The sequence below is a fragment of the Phalacrocorax carbo genome, chromosome 5 (assembly GCF_963921805.1).
Source record: "Phalacrocorax carbo chromosome 5, bPhaCar2.1, whole genome shotgun sequence".
Classification (NCBI taxonomy): domain Eukaryota; kingdom Metazoa; phylum Chordata; class Aves; order Suliformes; family Phalacrocoracidae; genus Phalacrocorax; species Phalacrocorax carbo.
Window position 1 is genome coordinate 51,897,720 of NC_087517.1, and position 23,823 is coordinate 51,921,542.

At 41.7% G+C, this 23,823-nt stretch overlaps 1 protein-coding gene across 12 annotated transcripts in view; it reads left to right on the top strand.

Annotated features, from left to right (window-relative positions):
- TSPAN4 (tetraspanin 4) overlaps positions 1 to 23,823 on the top strand; it is a 462,762-nt gene that overhangs the window by 184,159 nt on the left and 254,780 nt on the right. Inside the window, exon 1 of one of the 12 annotated variants that reach the window (XM_064452445.1) lies at positions 17,733 to 17,751. The exons of the other annotated variants lie outside the window; for them this stretch is intronic. The gene's annotated coding sequence lies outside the window, so the exon portion shown is untranslated. Of the gene's footprint in view, positions 1 to 17,732; positions 17,752 to 23,823 lie in introns of those variants that run through there. 12 annotated transcript variants of the gene reach the window in all.

Consider the following 23,823-nt stretch of genomic DNA (forward strand, 5'->3'; position numbering starts at 1 on the left):
CAGGTTGGCTGGTTTTCTTCATATCCATGTCCCAGTCCTAGAAAAAGCTTAGATGAGTTTATGTCAGAAAGGTTTCTTGGATTGAGTGAGTTTTGTTGTGATTTGTTTGTTTGCTTGTTTATTAGAATTTTCTATACTAATAGCAGCCTTAACACCGTAGCATTTCTATTGCCAGAAATGCTTTTGCTGAAAGAATTGTTTGACTCTTTAAAAAAATTCTACACACTAATATAAACCACACCAACAAAAGACAACGTCATAGCTGTAAGCTGTGCCTATGACAGAATTAGCTGTTTCAGTTGTGCCAAGATGGGTTGTACTCGCATAATGATACCAGCAAACCATTTCTGAAGTAGACCTTGCTTGAGGTACATGCTTGACTTTACATACTGCAAATAATTTCACTGATTTCAGAAATTGTTTGTAAGACAAAATCTTTGCCCCTGTGTTCCACAAACTTCAGCAGAGCTAGAATCTACCTGTGGGCTATAAAGCATTTTCAGGCTCTGGACTGGAGCTGATAGACTCCCTGGGGCTACAACAGGGGTAGAAATTGATCTTTTGATATTGAAGAAGAGGTGATAGAGACTTATGGGTGAACTGTGGAAAACCTAGCGATGATACATAACTTCTTATTGATGTGAAGGAGGGAAGGAAATGAGGAGATGCTTGCGTAGAAAGTAATAACGTTGCCAAAGGGGGTGGTCTAGGAAAATGGTCTTTAAAGCAGCATTTTGGATAAATAGCTGTGGAACAAGATTCTGTTTGTCAAGAGAGTTTTATCTCTGCAGATGAGAGGATGCTATGGATCGCCTGTGGTGACACTATGTGGAAACCGTCTGCCAGGCTGAGATATAGCTTAGATACAAGATACAAGATACAAGATACAAGAACTGAGTGTGAGCTACAAGATGAAGATGATATCCAAGTTATGGGCTGGTACAACAGGAAGATGCTGCTGTTGTTCACAGGTCAGGAGAGTCTTGGGAAGAAAATTAAATACCTGCTTTAGCCATGATGAGTTTGTGGTAATTGCTGAACACAGACATAAAAATACAGGAAAACCAGCTGAGATTCTCATTTGAACAGAAGTCGTGTCATTTTGTAAGTCATCAGGATAGCTGAATCTGTGTTTACAAATGAGATGAAATATGGAAGGCAACAAAAAGTACCGAGGCAAGTAGAACTATAGAAGAAAACCCAAAGGTGTGGAGCATGAGGGGAGTTCGGTAGAGGATACACTGAGGAAGCACTCAGAAGAATGAGGAGAAGGATTCAGGGAATAGTGTCTCTGAAGCCATGAAAAGAAACAGCACAGCTGGACCATGGCCAAAGCTACTGAAGAGCCTATCTAAGAAGCTGTAAAGGTATTGTTAGAAGTCGTTCCCATTGATTGTAAGACCATAAATGAGATGTTTCTAGGCTGGATTTGTCTGAAAGGAATGCTAGATAATTACTGTAGTGATCTGAGAGCAGCTTATGTGTTTTGGCGTGGCTTTTTCAAGATGGGAGGGACTAAACCATATTTGAGGTTTATTTGTATTGTGAAAGGAAGAGCTAGGAGAAGAGGTTGGTTGCAGGGGAGGTCTGAGAACAAGAAGAGATCACCCCTATAAACAGAGTTGGTTAGAGGAGACGACCCTCTTCATGCGATGATGAATGATCCCCTGAACAAGAAAATTAATTACATGAACTGTAAATGAGATAGTCACATTGGACTAGTCATATAACCTGATGGTCTACAATGCACATTTAATGAGAAATTGGACCTATAAGTTTGACTATTTTTTGTGACCTGTTTGAGTGAATGTATGTCTAACTCCGGGTGCTTTTAAAATACATTTATTCTGGTGTTTGGAAGGCATGATGGACATGTATGTGAGATCCTGAGGGCTAAGGCAGGGCGAGAGAAGCGTCTTCCTGATGTCATGCATCAAACATTGCATGGGACAGGCTGAGCTGCTGCAAATGCCACATGAAGCTCTTAGCCATCCAGGAATTATTCCATGCCTTTCTGGTATTGTAGGCATGCACTCATGCCTTAGCCGAGAATGCTTGTCCTGTGCCCCAGGAGACACATGCTCCTGGTTCTTCTCACCCAGTTTTGCACTCCCTTGTGCATTATCACTGGTACAAGTTAGATTACTTACTTGGCTGCTGTTGTCCTTTTTACGGTATGTTTTGCAGAGATTTAACTAAAATTTTCATTGCCTCAGTACAGTCAGTTTGCTGTCATCAGATGGGCCAACTGAGGCATTGTATTAATAGTGATACAAACGGGGACTTGTTGAATGATGGTATAATATCAGAGGTTTCAGCTAATCAGCACCTGTGTTTCTGTGCCATTTTATTTTCTCTAAGTGAATGCAGTATGGACTGTCCCTGAAGACATGTAGATAGCAAGTGTTTCCTGTCCATAAACACCTCTGTGAAAATGCAGTGACTTTGTTCTGCTCTTGCTGAGCATGCTCAGCGCCTGTTAGCATTGATGGGACTTACGTATGTGCTCCGAGTGCAATGTACCCCATAGCCTCTGGGTAATAGAAACCCTTATCTTGCATTTCCATATTGCTGCATGGAACAAAAGCCATTGTAAAAAAAAAATCCCCCCATCCCTCCATGGGTATTTTGTCTTACTTTTCTCTTCATGAGAGCTAATTTGCCATGAGACAACTTAAGGCTGACAAAAAGAGAGCTTTGTTGTTTTCTGCTAGCTTAAAGGGAATCAAGAGGAGGCTTCTTGACATGCTGCCGTCACTGTCCAGACCTTTTCTAAGTTTTTTCTTCTCCAGCTGCAAAGTTTGTGAGGTGAAAATCACCTCTCCTGAAAATGCTGTAGTTTCTCTAGGATGAAATCACTGTCTGCAGGTTAGAGAGTGGCTCTGTCTAACTGTGGCTATCTGTGGCTCCTGATTTACAAAAATGTCACTGTATCCACATGACTTCAGACAACTCTGAATTCTAAAAGCTGTTATAAATACTGGTATTGGCAAAGAAGCCAACCTGAGCACTTACCTGCCCTACACTGCTGTTTGCTACCCTACCAGTTGCATCAATGTGACTGTAAATGGGGCTGTACCATGAAACTAAAGCATCAAAATGATGGAGAGTCAGAAACATGGCAGAAAAGGGAAGGGTCTTTTGATCTTTAAGTGACCCAGTTTATCACATGGACCCGCAGACATTTATACATGCGTACTTAAGGTGCAAAGTTGCAGCACAGGGAAGTTAATCAAGGAGCAGGGACTTAGGACAGCCTCATAGTGCCCTTAGAAAAATAGCAGAACAACTGATGGATGAATTTCCTGTAGCGCTATTTAATTCCTTTAGGGGATTTCTGCCAGCATCCTAAGCCCTGTGAACCACCTGATTCAGGAGTCAGTTTATTGCAAGTACTGAAGCATGCATTTAAAACCCTAATCCCTGCACCTCTTGTACTATTTTTGTAACACTGTAAGGTGTAAGTATCAGTAAATGTCATCTGTAAAAAAACAAAACACCCCCCCCCAAAAAAAAACCAAACCACCCCAAAAACCAAAAAACCCAACTGACCGAACAACAGCAAGAAAAAAGAACAACCCACCCACAAAACCAGACACCCCACAGAATCCCACTTGACGAAACTCTGTAGTTTGTGGGTGAGGCTGCAGAAGTTGCCTATGTCCATATAAATTCTTGGAGGGAATTGCTTTGGACAAAGTATCTTTTCCTTTATATGGGGAAATCAGTTCCCCAGTAATTATGCATTTGGTGTGGTTGTCACTCTTTATTCTGTATGCTGACAATATCTTGGGACCGAAATGTACCATTTGTTCGCCCTTCTAGTATCAAGATGTGCATCACACTTCTGGTTTTCAGAAAGAGGGGAGAGATTGGGGGGGGCAAAGGAAATGTTTCTCTTGTAGGTGTCCCTGTGGGAAAGAACCATTATAAATGTCTTTGGTCTTCCCTTGTACTTTTCACAGACATACTGGTTACACAGTACTTCTCAAAACATATCTGGGTCAAATCAATCTTTTTTGTAACAGCTTTGACCTCACTCTTACTTATATATGACCAGCTGTTCTCAAGATAAATGATACAAAAGAGAGAAGGAAAGGAGAGAAAGAGCAAAAGGAAGGAGCAACTACTTTTCTGTCTTTTCCATGACGAAGAAAGGAGGAGATGAAATAGAGGAGGAGGACATGGCTGTAGTTGCTTTTCCCCTCCGATTGCTCCATTATGCAGCAATTAACCTGAAGGACTGTTTGTACACTTCCCCCACTAACTAAGCTGCTCCTGGAGATGACGATAGCTGACAGGAATACTCAGTCATGGCCGCAGCTAGCAATATTCCTCTCCTTCCCGTTGCAGGGAGTGGAATGGTCCATAGCTATGCAGGTCCTGCAGATGCTATCGGTAGGGGGGATGCAGGCAAGTGATAACTACCCTTGCCAGCCATTATATTCTTGCAGCTGTATGGGCATGGGATTATCTTGATGTTTCTCAAATGCTCCTCTTATCTTACTCTCATCAGACATGTACATCATGCTTCCAGTTTAAGAAATATGGTTGCAGTACATGGTCTCTAATCAATATGACAGAACTGTGTTCCTCTTCCATCTTGCATCCTTGGAGAACATGCCTTGAAAGAAAGGTCCACAGTTTCCTTCTGTAGAAGTTTTATACAAGTTTGGTAAGGGTATTAATACCTACACTGATAATTCTTAAGATTAGACCCATCCATTCATGATGGTCATCTTAGCAGGTGAGAAGAAAGCACATCACTAGAAGTCCCACAGAAGCGCAGGGAGCTTAGAAAAATGTCAGTTACTCTTTGTGGATGGTGAAATTAGCCTCCAGAGCACTATGTGCTGCCCAAGATAATTTCTGGCATCCAAAGTATCCTACTGTATTCCGAAAGTGTAAAACAAGGAAATAGGATTATCCTGACTTTACAGATTAGATTGGAAGCAGAGTAACTGTCAGTTAAATGATTTACCCAAAGTTAGAGAAGTGGCTTGTCTCAGAGCCAGGGTTTGAACCATAATCATCTGTATCTCAGACTGGTGCTTTAGCCTCCAAAATAGGCGGCTGTTCTGGAGAAGAAAAGCCTGCAGTTAGTCACAGTTGCAGCTTTGAGGAAGTGAGTGGCCAGAAGAACGAGTGTTAGCCAAATGTTTTTCATTTTTGTGTTTGTGTGAGAGAAGCTGTGCATGCTCTAATTTGGTAAAAATTCAAATTCATCTCTTAATTAGAAGTTGTTGTTATCTAAAAACTTTGCAGCACACCCACATTTCTCCTGACAGCTTGGGCTGTATGGCACAGACAAGCTAGGATGGCTTTAAATGTCAAAATATGCTTTTCATTCTTGTGTGTGTGTATATATATATGTATATCAATGCATTAACAAGTAAAATAAAACCCTGCATTGTGACAGATTGTTTCTTTAATAGTCAGCACTCCTTTAAAGGAATTTATGGCTGGTAAGAGAAATTTGCACTTCTAGAAACATAGGAAACCTTGAATCATCTAGGCTGAAAAGAAGGCCAGGCCTTACTCTACATACCTCTTGCTGGAAGGTTGCTGGAGGTGGCTGGGCTGGTTTGAATGCTTTTTTTTCCCCTTTGCTAATTACATACCAGGCTGTATTTCATGCAGAACTCTGACCATTTTCCTCAGCTTTATCAGCAACTTTTATTGTTTGTGGGAATAAAGAAGTGGGAAGCTTCTCTCCTGAGAAAGCTGGTTCTTCATGTTTTCTGGCTGAGTGACCCCTGCTGCTGTGATATTTGTGGAGCAAGACACCTGTGTGCCCTGCTGAGTTATATAAGGTTTGTATTCCCTGTTCAGAGGTGGATGTGAGATAGCAGTAGGCTGGAGCTGGGAATCTATTAGCTAAACTGTGCTTAATGTGGACAACCTGGACCAGCTTAGCAGAAGTTGAAGGTGCAGTGGCTTCTCCTGGAGGCCACTCTCAGGTCCTTTTCCACCAGGCAGCTTTCCAGCCACACTTCCCCAAGCCTGTAGCGTTGCATAGGGTTGTTGTGACCAAAGTGTAAGACCCAGCACTGAGCCTTGTTGAATGTCATACAGTTGGCCCCTGCCCATCGATCCAGCCTGCCCAGATCCCTCCATAGACCCTTTCTACCCTCCAGCAGATCAACATTCCTGCCCAACTTGGTGTCATTAGCAAACTTACTAAGGGTACATTCAATCCTGTTGTCCAGATCATTGACAAAGATGCTAAACAAGACTGGTCCCAAAACTGAGCCCTGGGGAACCCTGCTCGTGACTGGCCACCAGCTGGATTAAACTCCATTCACCACAACTCTGGGCCTGACCATCCAGCCAGTTTTTTACCCAGTGAAGAGTACGCCCGTCCAAGCTAAGAACAGCCAGTTTCTCCAGAAGAATGCTGTGGGAATGGAGTCAAAGGCTTTACTAAAGTCCAGGTAAACAACATCCACAGCCTTTTCCTCATCCACTAGGAGGATCATATGACACAGTTTGTTTCAATATGGCACTTTTTTTACCACTGAAGATAACTTATTGGAGTAAAAACAAGAGTCCAAGCCCCAGACATGCTCAGGAACACTTCTGTGAAAGGAAACATCATTCAAGCTGTTTCCCCTCACAGGTTTTCAGGCCCTTTCTCTGTTTTGTGTGATATATGTAGGTGTATCTAAGGCCTATGGTTAGGAAAGCTTCCTGCACTTTAAGAAGACAAGGTTCCTGGAAACTCAATTTGAAGACACCAGGAAGGTGGGCTGCAGTGGGACCAGGATTTCCCAAAGGAGGGGAGCCAGCCAGCCAAATGTGAGCTGGCAGCATCTGCAGGTGGCCAAGAAGGTCAAACGGCATCCTGGCTTGTATCAGGAATAGTGTGGCCAGCAGGAGCAGGGAAGTGATCATGCCCCTATACTCAGCAATGGTGAGGCCACACCTTGAATATTGTATGCAGTTTTGGGCCCCTCAGTACAAGAGGGATGTTGAGGTGCTGGAGCGTGTCCAGAGAAGGGCAGCGAAGCTGGTGAAGGGTCTGGAGCACAAGTCTTCTGAGGAGTGGCTGAGGGAGCTGGGGTGGTTTAGCCTGCAGAAGAGGAGGCTGAGGGGAGACCGTATCTCTCTCTACAGCTACCTGAAAGGAGGTTGTAGCGAGGTGAGTGTTGGTCTTGTCTCCCAAGTAACAAGTGATAGGATGAGAGGAAATGGCTTCTAGCTGCATTAGGGGAGGTTTAGACTGGATATTAGGAAAAACTTCTTCACCAAAAAGGTTGTCAAGCATTGGAACAGGCTGCCTGGGGAAGTGGTTGAGTCACCATCCCTGGAGGTATTTAAAAGGTGTGTAGACATGGTGCTTAGGGATGTGGTTTAGTGGTGGACTTGGCAGTGCTAGGTTAATGGTTGGGCTCAATGGTATTAATGGCCTTTTCCAACCTACATGATTCTATGCTTCCATGATCTTGTCTCAGTTCCCTTGATTTGGGATTACTGTCATTCAGCTCATGGAGAAAGAAGGGTTTTTTGCCAAAGAGGCTTTCAAGCCCAGGGTTTGGCCTATGAAGTAAGTCTCCAAAATAAATGCACTTCATAAAAGATGATGGCTTTTGGTGTCTCTCACCCTCTGCATTAGGCAGGAAGGCATTGACTCCCCTACCTTACTCTGAGGTGTAAGCTATAGCTGTTTACAGCTGTAGCACACAGCAGAGGACGTCATTGCAATTATTCTTAAACAGAAGTGGAAATGCAGTATTTGATACACAAATTCAAATTGGAGACTGGGTCCAAATGGCCATAACTTTTAAGTACTCTTCACATCAGTGTAGATATTCAGGTGATCAAAACTTAAATGTATATTCAGACTTGTCTGAAATTTTCTTGTGGCATATCGTTTGATGTCTTAAAGTTACTTTTATTTTCCCTCTGTCCTTTTACAGAGGTTTGCATAGAACATATTGCAAGGCATAAGCAAGCAGCAGAAGCAGAGGTGAATATTTTCTCTTCCCTTTGACAATGTCTGCCATTCTAGCTCTGTCTTGATGTTGAAATTTTCTTCTTGTTGCTTGTTTGGGGTAATGAATAATTATTAGAACTCTTTTTACTGCGGTATGCCAGGATGGTGGAAAGGCGTCTCCTTAAAAACATTTACAAAGGCAGGTGAGCATCTGAAAATTAATGCTTCCCATATAGTAAGAGCTGCAGGTTACATGAAATCTTGTCTTACCAAAGTATGCCTGTGTTAACTACGTATCTGAAATATTTCAGATTAATTTATGGGGAAAGCTTGGATTTTCATGAATTGTAGTTTAAAAAAAGAAAAAAAAGTAGTATGCATTGGCTGTTGCCAATTCTGAGAACATAGTGGGATAACCATAGTCTTATGGCTGGTAATGTCTCTGACTATAGAATGAAGAGCCTGTTTCCAGGCTTAATACTGTGTTGGGAATCTTAAAACTGGTTGTATTGTTAGGCTTTGTAGTATTGTGTTATGTGTGTGTTAGGCAGGCTAAAGAGATGTATGCACATCAGCTATGGATATATTATTACAAAGTTGCTACTTGGAGCTACTGAAGAATGTGAGAAGGGGGAACAAGGGAATAAGTAGAGGCAAATTGAAAGAAAGATGACTCATGCCTTAAACATGAACGTCACCAATAATTTCTAGCTGGGCAGAAATGAACAACTGCTGTTTGAGTTAGCTTTTATCCTTCCTTTTAAGGTATTTAAGTTTTGTTTACTATGCCGGAGCATCCTTTTGTGTGCTGCATCGATATTGTCACGTTGTCATTTAAGGGTCCCCAGCAGACATACTGGAGGTACCAACCTTGACACTAAATTTTTTACCATGGTTAACAAAGCTCAGGCTCTGGAAACCTTAAAACTGTGCGGCCTGCTTGTCAGGTGGATCTCTGGGTTAAGAGATGCTGTTTAAATGGTGGTTGCAGGTAAGAAGTTAGAGACAGGCAGCAACAGGAGCTCCAGTACCTTGGGTTCCACTTAAGGTCTTTTTTTCAGCAGATGTGTCACATTAGTCAGGGATTGTTGTATTTTCTGCCTTTTGGTTTCCCCAGATTCATTTCCCTGGTTGGATACTCTCTTGCCTTGAGACAAAATCCGTGAATTAAATACCACAGATAGATTTGCTTTGTTCTTGTGCTGCCCTTCTGGATGCAGACGGGTGCCCTCTGTACGCTCAGAGCAGCAGCAGCATCCAGACAAACTGGTAGGTCACAACACTTTTCTTCTGCCTAAAATGAAAAAGAAGACTCGTTCAGATTAAAATGCAGCGAGAGCCTCTAATACTGCAGTATTAATAGCGATGCTGGCCTTGACAAAAATAGCTGTTAAATGGGGAGTAAAAAGCTTTCCATGTTTGCCAAAGTTGTAATGAAAATGGTGGAGCTGTCATAAATACGATGTTCTTAGCTAAAATGATTATGGCTTAACAATTTTCCAATGCATTGCACTGGGTTATTTCCAGCACATTCAGATCTTAGTGTTGTAAATGTTTAATAGAAAATCTTGACAGCGAGTCTTCATCTGTGCCAGAGAAAAAGGTAGGCAGTGTTTATGAAATCCACTCACATTCTTTACTCAGCACCTTGACGTTGCTCCCATGCTCATTTGTTGTCATTTTTATGTGTCTAACTCTCCCAAGAAACACTTGATCCAGTGTATGCCTGTGGATTGCTAAGTTTGGTTACTGGTGTGATGCAAACTCTATGAGCATAACAATCCTCATAGCCTTTGAATACACAGGCTGACTCCTCAGCAGGGATTAGTCCATGGCGTCCCACAGAAGTGGCTGGAGCTGTGCCAATCTACAGTGCTTGAAGTCTGAGCGCAATGATGCATCTTTGATGCAAATTACTACTTTTAGGAAAAACTAGTGTTTACAAGGAATCAAGCGTGCCTGAGATAATGCTGAACTGTGAAGCAGGGCCAGAAGTTTCTTTTGAAAGATCTTTGTTAGATGCCAAAGAACTCAAGGAAAATTTAAATACCAGCCTCTGTAATAATGATAGAACAATAGTAGTCAGAAAATGCACAGAACTATTTTATTCCACGTGGCAAAATGATTAATGCTGTTTATTTATGATCCACACAGTGGGAAGATGTGTTTGCCTCACTGCAGCCCTGATTTCAATTTGTAGCAGAAACTTTAACATTGGATGGCTCCGGCTGTCATTAATTGTTGGTTATGTTTCTTATTTCTCCGGAACAGGGGCCAAACATACTTTGGCATGTTTTCACTGATCTCTAATGGGCTTTGTAAGTGGAGGGAGAAACATGCTGGAATCTTACTTTCTTTTCACCTTTGGGTATTATGAAGTAAAAGGAGAAGAATAATTAATTTCTCCTGAGGCCAAGAACTGCATAGAACCTAAGGTGGCATTATGATCTTTGTAATTGTAGAAAGCATGTTGCTGAGTATGCAGGACACCCCAGAAATAGTGGACTGCTAATACTTGATAGAAGTTGCTTGTTATCTCATACTAAAGAGAACAATTTGGTCTAGAGGAGCATTCCCATATGCAGTTAGTCAGTATACCAGGAAGTATCCTGCTTTTTATCTTTGAGTGTCTCAGCTGAGGAAAAAATGCAGCATAGCCTTGGCTAGCCTCATCAGACAGCAACAGAGAGCCTCCTGATCCTCACCTCTTGTTTTGCAGGCTTGTGTACGAGATGGGGCTACTCAGTTGCTTACTTAAGTATATGCTGAAGTGCCTTTCTGAATCCATAGCCTTCTGCATAGATTACTGTTATGAAGAAATATAATAGTCATAATAAAGTATCTTGCACTCCTGTGAAAATAATTTCGTTTTTGCAGAGAAGGTGTATGATGGCATAAGCTAAAGAAATTGGATGTATATTTTATTGCCTGTTAGCCAGTGGTCTTTCCAAAGCTTTTAAGTAAGCTAGGTATGTAACACCTTATTAATACCCTGTGTTTGCCCTAACAGTGTTTACAACTAACACCATAGCAATTGTGTTTTGGTAGCTTTGGTGACTAAAGACATGTGAGGGAAGTTTACAGGGAGGGGTGTTACGTTTTAGTTAACTGGCTGATACACCTAAGAAGAACAGATAATCTCTGAGAACCAGTAAACTTCGGGGGGGGGGGGGGGTGTGGAAATCAGTGGAGAGTAATTGTAATATGAGCTCTTTCAGAAATTGTCTCCTAAGAACACTCTGATGCAGGTGGTACACACTTGGAAGACAAAAGCATGTACATACATACGTGTCAGAATAAATAACATTTAAGCTGCAGTTTTGCTGGTAGCTACAGTGTATGTCTAGGTAAGGCTGTCATGCCCTATAAAGTGTGTGTGCAGTGACATTAACCTTTAGATACTCCTTCCAATATCTGCCTTTCCCACTAGCTGCTCTTTTCCAGGGACCTAGTGTCTTCATGTAGCAGCTGCCTGTCTGATCACCTAAACTGACTATTATTGGATCTGTCTTGAATCGCATCTCCAGGTGATCAGACTTTTGCAGAGTCCTGCTGAATGTTGGATATGCCTTTTAGATTTCTTTCTTGGGTATTAAGTGTTAAACTGTGTGCTGCTGAGGAACCAGTGGGATCCAACCTATCCCCTTGGAGAGATACCTGTTCCAGATCTGATACATCAGATAAAAGATGTCCCACTGTGATTAATCAAGGTTCAGCTGTCTCCTTTGATCACAGCTTCATCTGATCCCTGATGAATGACCAGATTAATGATCACAGTTATTGATCCCTATGTCTAAGCTGTACATAAACCATTTAGCTTGCCCAGAGAAGAACATCTTGCACCAGCTACCATTCTGGTACCCTTTGGTCAGAACTGAGGGTGTTAGCTGTCCTGTTTTAGAAGCTACAAAAAAGTGGCTGCTTTGAGCTAACCCAGTAACAGCTGTCTTCCGTCTTCTAACCTGCTCTGGAAAATACTGGGCTAACTGCATGCTACCGTACTTATTGAGAATGATGGATATGGTTAGGGTTTGCAGATGTGTGGCACCCCTGTGTAAATATGAAATATTCTGCTGGTTTTGCCTGTGGAACAGTTGAAGTATGAAAATGCTACACTGAATCAATGGCTGATTCTCACAAACACAAAAAAATGTATGTCTTCCTTTCTGGAAAGCCTAAAAGTGCTGAAAAGTGTTTTAGCATAGCCACTGCTAGTTATAAAAAGAGACTTTACAGTAAGGAAGGCACCTGCTACAAGTCATGCAAACTAAATAACATTTTTTATATGCACTGTTCACAACTGAATTACATGAGGAAGAAGGGTTTTTTTGATTTGTTTTCTGTTGAATGCTGCGTGTATGATTCCATTTAGAAAAGTTAAAATGCTGAGCATTTATGTTACTGTCTTGTTATGATTATATTTGGTCTTCCATTTCCTCTCAATTTGCATTCCAAGGAACTGGACTAGGAGCAGTTACATGAATGTAGTAACACAGGAGATTATTATTTTTTTCAGTAGGTTCTATGACATTCCTTATTTTTATATATATTTTTACAGAGGTTGCTGACATTTTAGCTCTTGATGCAGGAGTGTGAAATAAAGACAGGGGCTAAGGGAAGAAATGAAGAGAGAAAAAACAAGCTGGGATTTAAGAAATAACTTAGGGGAAGTATCTACAAGAATTTCTGAAAGAAACTCCTGATTTGCTGCATTTTGCATTATCTGACAAATAACACACAGCAATAAAGGAAGCCAAAATTCAAGGTAAACACATGTGAGATGGGCTTCAGTACTGAATTCAAAATGTTGCCTTTTTCTGTTGCTGATGTGACGTTTTACTGTTGCAGGGAATTTGGTGTTTCTGTTGAGAGTAGAATTAATTTCCTGCTAACATACACAACAGCACCACACGCGCAACTCAGATTTTGTTGATGGACAATTCTTTAGTACGCAAAACCGAGTGCCCTTAATGTTACAGGCACATTCAGTTTCAATAGTTGCACCTCTTTTTGGCAATACATTCAGATAATTTACATGTTAAATTGCTGTGTTGCATGGTCTTGAGTTAATGAAGGAAGGCAGTTCTGAGTCAGAGCAACATTAGCACAGTGTTCTTTTTCAACGGTAGCTCAGAGCAAATGCTTTAGGAAATGATAAAAGAAATAAGGCATATAGTGATAATTCTTGAGTGTCCTGACTGTACTTAGAAGCCATTAAGCAATATGGCTGCATCAGTGTAAACCCTAAGCAGGGGCTGAGAAACACTACTTCCAGATTTCCTCTTTGAAACAGGAGCAAGTGCAAATGCCACAGCTTGAGCTTTTCCCTGTTTGCAGTCTGGAGTTGCATCAATGCAGGTGGGTCAGTTCTTGGCTTCTGCCTCCTAAGTGGGGTTGATTCTGTAAACATCTCACCCCTGCGAAGTGGGTAAGACTTCTTATGGCGCTGGGCGTAATGTTGCAATGACGTGAATGCAAAATAAGCCTGTAGTTAGCAACTGTCCTGCACTATGATTGCAAACCTGGCTCTTGGTAGCTGTACAGGTGTTCGTGTGTCTCATGCATGTGCATTTTGGATGGGTAGTGATGGTAACTATTTATGATCATTAGCACTTAAGGCATGTTTGTGCATGTCTCTTTGTGTTTGGTTTCCCTCTGTATGCAAGTGCCAAAGGCTTATCAGGCAGTTAGCTTGGGATCTAAGCTAGAAATACACCTCTTTTTTAGGAATCTCTTCCTTTCCTCTCCTCCCTGTGCAATCTCTCCAGCGCAGTGCTACAAAGTGGCAGCAATTAATATCAGCTGTCAGGTCATTCCCCTTACTTTCTGTTTAAGCAGGATCCACAGCCTGGCTGTACTTCTTGAAGAGTAACAGAAAGACCTGGAGATGCCTCTGAGTTACTGCATTGCAACAGCTATTTATAATAATTTGATGTTCTCCCTGAAAATTGAGACTATAAAATTGATGAATTGGTTTCAGAGTCTTTTTTCTGTTGGTCTTCAGTTGCATGGACTGTTTAACACCAGCAATCGATAGTTTCATTATAGCTTTTCTCCTATAAGCATATAGGATATTTATGAAAAAGTGACTTGGGATTTCTTTATTATGCCTGAAAATGTCTTAAAAGATGCCTTGCATGGTGTTAATCCTCAAAAGTGAGAGGAGTAGCGTGGATCTTCTGGGAGAACAAAAACTTTAAAACTTGTTGGAATTTGACACCCCAAAATTGCTACTTCTCTCATTTGTTTCCTCTCCTTCCTTCTTTCTTACGTATTAAAGCCTCTTTGGTAATTGTCATGGTGTCTGATGTGTTACTTTTGCTGATTTCTTCTTTTGATACCTAAAACCCATTTGTGTGCTTTGTGTAGGGTTTTTTTTGACCGTTGATCCCAAGCCATTTCCATATGGAATAAAATCAAGGACAGAGGCGAAAAGATTGGCTTTTAAAAGTAAGTGTGCAAATAAATATTTTAAACTATTCATTTAGAAATAAATCATGACATTTTGAGGCCCACACAGATGGCCTCATATTGCTACTGCCAGTTTTAGACACTCCTCTGACCATCCCTAAACATCACTATATGAACCAGTGAGTTTAGCTGGGAGAATGGTGAATAATTTCCTATCTGGTGTTGGCAGTCTCCAAAGGAGCCTGGTTAAAAATTCCTGGAGGTTATATTGGCTCTTCATCTTCTGGTTTTCAAAAAGTTTGAAGCTTGCTGAATAGCATATTAAAAGCAGACGGTATTGTCAGACAGCCTCAGGTTTGTACTAGTGTAGGGTTTTTTCTCCTCTTTGAATTCTGTTTGGTAGTATGCAAGAACCACCTTAAATATTCTGCTGGAAAGGAGTGGGTTTTGTACCAGTCCTTTACACTTTCTCTTATTTGTGAGAGCCAGTAATTTGAGGCACTGTCTGTTCTTGAACTGGTAATAATTTAGTGGGTAGGAAACATGTGCTTCCTAATTCTTAGGTGAAAAGTGATAGAAACTGTGGGGCTATTTGCATAGGGGTTTTGTTAGCTAGACTTACTCTTTCTTGGCTTTTTGTAGCTGACGGGGTTTCTGGTGAAATGAAAGGGAAATTTCTCAATGAAAGGGACTTCTGGAGAGTCAGCTCATTGCAGAAATAGCAGAAGGCTGTTCACTAGGAATAATGTCTCATAGATATGAATTCACAGCACCAGCATTTCTTCTGCTTTATTTCCCACAGCACTAGGCTAAAGTGGCTCAGCCTTCCGGACATTACAAGCTTGTATTGCTCCTTTATTTGTTTAACAGCTTTTCTGAGCTTTAGGTCATTGATGTCAGGTCTGGCCCACTTAAGGTGTGTTCCATGTTTTTACACACTCAAGTTGTAGCTTTCTCATTCCTCAAGGTGGCTTTTCATTGCTGTTTTCCTCGTGTTCCCCCCAACGCTTTCTTAATAGACTCTCTGTGAGTATGAAACAACAAAGGGTAGATGCCCAGTATAAGGTCTTGCCTAAAAGGGCCAGATCCTTCAGAGCTGCAGAGTCTGTCTACATGATGCTAGAGGTACTCAGTTGTGAGTGGGCTGAGAAATATTCCTGTAATTATTCTGTTACTTTTTCATAAATGGAGTATCTCCAGAATGCCAATTGCTGCAGCTTTGGGTATATCTGGTCAGGAATTTGTCTTTAAGTTACATGTAGTGTTAAGGTTACTCTAGGTGTAGGTGTTTACTCTAGGTTCCTTTGCAGCTGCTCTTTGAGGGGACCTTACAGGGGTTGCTGCCCCTAAAACTCACTAGGAAGCTTGGTAGGTTATGGCGTCTGCTGCTTAACGGTGATTGTAACTGTCTTCCTATGAACTTGGCAGTCTCATATTTTGCATGCTATTTCTTTCATCATCCTGAAAAGTCTAGATATCAGGGACCATGTTTTAATATAAGATGTGATACTGTTGAGCTGTTAATTCTTACCTAAGCTTCCACATGCTTGCACAGGTTAAGAACTAATAATTGACTGTGGTCGGTAGTTCCGTCAGTTTTGTATCATGCCTCTTGTGTTTTAACCACGTATTTCTGAGAAACACCTACAGTTATTTTTCATTGTCTAAAGCAACATATGAGCAAGTTAAGTCAGTGAGTCTGCTGGTTCTTGGGAATTTGGACCCCTTATGTATGTTGGGCTACACACTTGCTTGTGGACTGTTTTTTGCCAAAGTGCTTGCAGATTGTGTTGATTGTAGCTGATCATGCACAAATCCAATTAGTTCTTTTTTTATTGTTATTTATTCCTCCACAGTAAGACTAGGTTGCTTTTTTAATTTATTTATTTCTGAAGTACCTTCCTAGAATCCTGCAGGTTCAGAACAGCACAGTTGTAAAAGTTTCTAGTGGTCAGTATTCTCTGTATAATCTTGAAACGTTAGTTCAGGTATCGAGCTCTGATTTGTTGCTATTTATTAAATACCATATTTTGGGGTGTTTGTTAATGAGAAGCTCAACATGACCCATCAATGTGTGCTCGCATGCCAAAAAGCCACCCGTATCCTGGGCTGCATCAGAAGAAGCATGGCCAGCAGGTCAAGAAAGGTGATTCTGCCCCTGTGCTCTGGTGAGGCCCCACCTGGAGTGCTACATCCAGCTCTTGGGCCCTCAGCACAGGACATGGACCTGTTGGAGTGGGTCCAGAGGAGGGCCACAGAAATGATCTGGAGGGCTGGAACAGCTCTCTTTTGAGGACAGGCTGAGAGAGTTGGGGTTGTTCAGCGTGGAGGAGAGAAGGCTCTGGGGAGACCTTATAGCAGCTTTCCAGTACCTGAAGGGGGCCTACAAGAAAGCTGGAGAGGGACTTTTTACATGGGTATGTAGTGATAGGACAGGGACAATGGCTTTAAACTGAGAGAGGGTAGATTTAGATTAGATAAAAGGAAGACATTCTTTACTATGAGGGTGGAGAGGCACTGGAACAGGTTGCCCAGAGAGGTTGTGGATGCCTCTCCCTGGAAGTGTTCAAGGCCAGGTTGGATGGGGCTTTGAGTGACCTGGTCTAGTGGAAGGTGTCCCTGCCCATGGCAGGGGGGTTGAAAATAGATGATCTTTAAGGTCCCTTCCAACCCAACCCATTCTAGGATTCAGTGATATTTCTGGATGTTCTATATAAAAAGCCATTGTAGTCTGTTTTGTGAATTTTTGGGGGGTTGCGTTGGGCTTTTGGTTTTCCTTAAAATGTGTAGTGATTTAATTCAACATGTAGTGATTTCTGTTTGTGCCTGCAGTCTATCAGTTAGCTAAAGATGTTATTACATTTTTGGTAAATGCAGGCTGAGCTTGGTGGTGTACAAGACAAACTGTATAGACAGTCATTGCTGTGAGCTAATCTTATCTCCTGGAGCAAAGCATTTCTGAGGAATTTCTAATTTTGACAACTGGGATCAAATGTCTGACTTCTGAGGGCTGACAATAATGCCAGGGGCTGAGCTGCTTTGTCCTGTTGATAGCAACTGTGCAGTTTAAAAACCACATGAAATGCCGGGGAATTGTGCATCTGAGCTGGTTAGGTTCAGGGTGTGTGTGTGTGTGTTTAGGGTAAGGCATTAGCTTTACAAGTCTTTATGGGGTAGAAATGCTGCGGCTGCTCGGGGTAAAAATAGTTCTGGGTTTTCAATGGCTGCATTCCATGGCTGGAGCCTGAAATCATGAATCAGGGCTCAGCTCTCGGTCTGTGCGAGACCAACTGCGAGAGCTCAGCAGACAGACACAGGAGGGGAGCAGCTAGCTGAGATGAGGCCGAGCCCAGCACCGCTTATACTCTGGGAGGGACCTGTGTTGCTTGTACACTCTCAGCAAGGTATCGTACATTAATATTTTTGATTTCCAGTAGGAGTGTGGTTACTTGAGTGTGAATAATTAAAAATCTACTGAACCATGGAAAATTTCCCACTAAACCAAAGATGACTTTTAAAAAAATGTCTTTTTTGTGTGTGAATTCAGCTTCAGAGACTTGTAGCTTCACACCTTAAAAAACTCCAGAGACCTGGGATGATATATTGTGATTGGAAGGGTGTGCTGCTCATTCCCACGTGAACACTGTTTTGTGCAAGTGTTTGTCCTTGATTTTTACATGGCAGCTTTTTCAAGACATTTTCTAGCCTAGAAATTCCTGGGAATTTAGATACATAAATAGTCTTTTGAAGCCTTCCTGCAACAGTGCTTTTTAAAAATGGTACCTAAAACATGGATGCTTAACGCAAGGATCTCTCTAGAACTTCGAACTCATCAGTATTGCAGCATGAGATCTATGCGTGTTCAAATCCTGTTTTGACAGAGTTCAGATGATTATTCTCAGTGGTTGAAAACGTGGTGTGATTTCATGAAAGAGTGAATTTTGTCCTTACGGTCAGGCCGTTTTTTTGAAAGCATTGCTAGGATGCTACTGAAGTTTTTGTGACCAGTATTACCTTTGAAAGCAGTAAACAAAACCCTTTTTGTTTGGGGTTTAGTGGGGGGTTTTTTTGTGTGGCTTTTTTTGGTTTTGTTTTGTTTGTTCTGTTTTTTTTTTTTTGTCGCTGAGATATTTCAAATCGATATCCTACAGGCCATTGCTAGTAGGACCTTGAGAAATTGGTGTTCCTGCAGTTTTTGGCAAGCCCTGTGAGCTGAATAACTCTGTGATCCTCCTTCCAGAGTGAGTTGCTAGATTTCAAGTCGCCAGGAGTACCCACGCCAGCCGCGTGTGCAGATTGTCTGTTCCATTAGTGTCCAGGGCAAAACTATCTAAATCCACACATGGTAACCTCGCAGCCAGGTACAGCATTCAAGTGCATTAATCTCTTTTCTTTCTAGGCCCTGGGATGCAGCCTCAGACGCTTGTCTGACACTCGCAGTGTATCTACTTGTGTTGATCTGTTCTGTGCTACCCCTGCATGCCTGGCGCAGCCACAGGCACCTGCCTTTTGCTTTGCTGGCACTTTGCATGTAATGCGGGCACCTACAGCTGTGCTGTCCCCAGCTACTGCTGGATGGGCTTGTGTTAGAGGAGCTTGATAGCTTAGCGTGGCGCAGCGTACCAGCAATCTTGCTTTAGCAAACCAACTGCTAAAGCTATTTGCGCCTCATTTTTTTTTCTCTTGTAGTGGGCTGGCACAGCTTACTTCCCTGAATGTTGCTGATATTCAGAGTAGAGAATATGTTTTTTCATGAAGCGCCCACATTGTGAGGCAGATCTGCAACAGATAACCAAAGTGAATTTGGGAAATCTCACGTGAAAAAAACAACTTTGTAAAGTAAGAATCATATTGCTCTAAGATGAGGAGTAAAACTGTAGCAGTCAAAGTAGTTCCACGCCGTAAGCTGTTAGTGAGGTCTTAGGTACTGTTATAGGATGATTAGCAAACATCAGGAATTTTTAAATCTAAGTCGTTTTATTTTACTTGAGATGTCTTAGCATGAAGGCACTGGGCTTGGATGCAGAACCTGGATTCTATTTCAGCCTTGCTGGTAGAATTGAGTAACCTAATTTTCCTGCTTTTCAGTTCCCAATCTGTAAAATGAGGATTATTTTATAGCACAGATGTTATGGGAATAAGATCTATTTATCACTAATGTAAGTGCTAATGCCATCTTTAGCCCTTCAGAGCTGCCAAATTAACTGTCAATGCACCACTCCTGGGAGGCCCATCCCACTCCTGAAACGGGAGTTTTGTGTTCTTCTCACTACTGTCATTTTACAGAGGGTGAGTATAGACTACGGATAGTTTAAAGGATATTCCAAGAGTTGTATAAAGTCCGAGGACAAGAATAGATGCTGTAATCCTGCCTACCCATGTCCTGTGTGCTGGCTTCACTGTATGTTCCCCTTTTCAGAGGTTCAGTAAGAGTTAGAAATAAGTTGCAGGACATTAGCTTAGTCATCAGCACTGCACAAAAATAGTTGAATGGGTATTTTAAAGAAGTGACACGGCAAAACTGTTAGTGTAATTGTACCAATAGCAGAGCTGCCTAAAATAACAAGAACATGAGAAAGTCCTTTCTAACTGCAGCACTTTATCTAATACGATTTTTGCTTACTGTGGATAAAGCAATGAGAGGGTATCTCAAATATTCAGGCAGTGGTCCTAGATACTATGTGCCCCTTGTGTTAGGAATTACAACGCTTTAAACTGTCTGCCAGAGTTGTCAGCTAAGGTGAATAACTGAAGATTTGGGTGTTTGCCCAAGCTGTCCAGATTTAATTATTCTGTGAAACCTCATCAGAGATGAGCTGCACCTGTGATACTAAGAGAGAACTGTTTTGAAGGTAGTTCAGACCCTGATTCATAGCTCAATTTAAAAAATACTTATTTAGAATCTCAAAGTTTTTGCATCCCCATATACTTTGTTACAAGTAGCGTTTAGTCCTGATCTGATTTTTTGAGGGAGGTGGCAAATAGAGAAGATGCATTGGTAGCCAAAATGATGTTGACAAATTGGAGATTCAGCCTGGAAAAAAAGGATAAATGCAATACATTTAACTTGAGAAATAAACAACTGCATAAGTACAAATAGGCCTATAGGAGAAGATCGGGGGGTTACTGTGGTTCACAAGGTGAATTTAAGTCAGGAATGCTGTGTTGCTTCAAAAGGCAAAGCCATCTTGCAATGCAAAACCAGAACATGTCACCTGTGAGACCTGTGAAGTGATCCATCTCTTTGGCACTTAGTACAGTCTCAGCTGGGATATAGTTCAGATTTTGGGAGCTGCAGTTGAAAGATGCAGATCAACTGGACAATTTGATACGAGTGCAGTGGGAGTGAAAAAATCTAAAGGGAAGACTGCATGTGTTGGAGTACTTTGGTAAAGAAGAGATTGGTAAGGATATTTAACAACATTTAGCAAATGTGTAAATGGCTGCTTGAAAGAGGAAGGGAAGAGCTCTTTGTAGGCATAGGGTAAGAAGTAAAAGGCTTCAATCACAGAACAGAAGATTCAGGTTTGTAAATAGATGAAGTAAATGTCTGTCTGGGGTGACATAGATATGACCTGTTCCACTGTCATCCATGTCGTCTTTTCAACTCTCTCCCGGTTCTATGATTCTATAATTCTGCATGATTATATGCCTTGAGTTGGAAACTAATGTCCTTAATCCTCTGCAGCAGACAATGTGCTCAGTGTCTCCTGGAAAATCTGTCCCTGCAGCTAGGGCTGATGCTATTATAGATAATAGTAGCTGGGCAGAGGGAAGCGGTTGGGTGGGTATGTAATCTTTTGGCAGTCATAAACAACATGGAGACATGAGTCAGGAATGACTGGTTATTCTCAGTTTCTCATGGTACAAAAGCTGTAGGACAACTACGTGAATAGTCAGGTGTTAAATGCAAAACAGGGAAGGACTTCTTCACGCTGTGTTTACTTAACCTGAGGAACTTATTGCTGTTAAATGTGTTGGGTGCCAAAAGCAATTAGACAATGTTATGCCAGCAGATCTGTCAAAAACATTTAAACGTAAATAAACTGGTTCCAGCTCAGGAATTTTCTGAGACACATGTTGCTGGAGGCTGGGAGTGTATACCATGGAGGCTATCGCTATGTTTGTGCCCTGTTATTGTACTCTTGGCTCTTGCAAGTGGTGTCTGTCAGAGTTTGAAGGGAGAGCTGGTCCAAAATTTATTGAAGGAGGGGTTTCTCTTTCTCCAGCCTGCAGTGCACAGTCTGTGGAGGCATCCACATGCCTGATAATCAGCACATTTAAAATAGCCTTTTGCCGGTCAGGATCTGAGAAGAGGCCTGACCGGGATGACTTCTGTTCCCATCTGAGAAGTATTCTGTCAGCACTCCCACTTCAATCCGAGAAGTGCAATGGAACAGCTGGGGTGGAGTGGGAAGAGGCAGCAAAAATTCGGTCCTAGGCATCAGACATTCTCATGTCTTTGCTGCGAATTTCAGGGCTAGTGCTTCCTAGATTATTTCCAGCAGGAATTGTGTTGTGAACTATCAAGTCTTTGCTGTTAGGAAGCCCCATCATGAGAGACATTTCTGAGTACGAAGCTTGGCATGCCTTACAGGAGGAATTGCAAATAGCCAAGAGGTATGTGAGCAAGGTCAGATAAAAACTGCATAAATGCTATGTGTCAATTTTTTCTCTCACAAAATTGCCCTATCTTTAGCAGGGTGGTATTATGAATGATCCTAAAATAATTTCTGTAGCTGACATGCTGCCATTCTGTTAGAATTATGTGTTGTGAGGACATGGCTGTGTGGGATTGATACACCAGGAGGGGGCATGCAAGCAGCGGACTCTTGGTGCTTTTCTGCCTATAAGCTTCACTCTGCCAACACTAAAACCACTGTGTTGACAAGAGTAAGCTATGAATTTTACCTGTGGGGCAAACAGTTCAAAGTGTTGACAGAAGAGGATTGAGCACAATGGCAGAGGCTCTCTGGTAAAAGAACATATGGCCGGGAAAGGCCATAATGAGAGCTAAGCACCTCTGGTCATGTTCAGCTTGTTCCAGAATAGGGTTTGATGGGTCAGCCTGCTGGAGCATGTTGTTAGAGGGAATGTTGCTGGCACACAGTCTGCAGATTGATGGATAACAAAACAGAAAACAGGCAGAATAATGTCCATATGAGAAGTCCTTAGACCAACAAAATGCAAGTCATTTTGTACCCAGTAAGGCATACACTGATATGGAAAAGTGTCTTCTAGTTCTAGAGCACAATGCTTTGATCAGTGAGCAAAAGACTGCTGTTTAGGTTTGGAAAGGTATTGTGGTACCTAGCTCTTTTATTAGGAACCTAAAAATACTTTTACAAGTCTGGAACAAAGCTATAGGAGGCAAGGGTCCTTTGAGGGTTGGCTGCATTTTAGGGCAGTTGTACTTGGCCTAGAGTAATGGCTGCAAATCATTATTTCAAGTTGAAAAATTGTATACTTGCAAAATCCTCCTCAAAACTTTGTTAATGTCTTCCTAGGTGTTGTCTCAAGATTCTTTGCTCTGTTTTTCTAATGTTAAAGCTTTTAAGACAAAGCAGAAGTATCCCATAGTATACAAACCCTGAGAAAAGGTTCTTGAAATTAAAACTGAAAAAAGAAAACATCACTTTAACATTTCTTCAGCAGATTTCACTGCAGATGCTTCCCAAATAATTTTATAAGTAATTTGAATTAAAAAGCAACAACAGTTTCAAAGGGGGTTGTACTTCGTAGGCATGACAAAAAATTACCACACCAGCCTGAAATGTTGACCCAACTAATCTGGCCACTGGCCAATACTGCATAGCTTATAAGCCCCTCATTTAGTGGTTGGTTTCTCTCATTTGCTAGAAAGAAATTTTAAATCCTATTTAACCTAAGTGCAAATGTTCTTATGAGCCGTATAGAAGTCCAGTCCTAGTGTACATCCTGCAGAGATCTTGGAAAGGAAGGCCCTTGGTTGTGATCAAGTGGTGTAACTATAGCCAGAACTGATGTTGCGCAAGAGGAATTTTTATCCTTTGCAGAACTTAGAGCAGCCTGTGAGCTAGTTGAAATTGTTTTCTGAATTAGTACCTGTAATGGGATCTCATCATAGATTACTTGAACCAATGCACCTGAGCAACACACCCTCCTGTGGCCAGACTGGCTCTCCTTGCCTATCCCTGCCCTTAGCAGCCCCTATATCCGTTTTGGACCATCTAGACAAGAATGATGCTGTCTGGGACAGAACGTGCCTGATGCTAGAAAATCCCTAACTTGTCTTGATAGCAGTTTTATAGTTGCTTTGTGTGTTCTGAACAGCAAAAGCAGTCAGATGAGGAACTGAATAACTGACCTTTTATGTTGCTGTCATGTGTCATGTGCCCACCTTGAAAAAAATTTCATCCTGAAGGTTAATTAAAAAAAAAAGGCATTTTTATGCAGTGCACTTAAATTCCTCAATAGCCCTTGTGGAAGTGACAAAT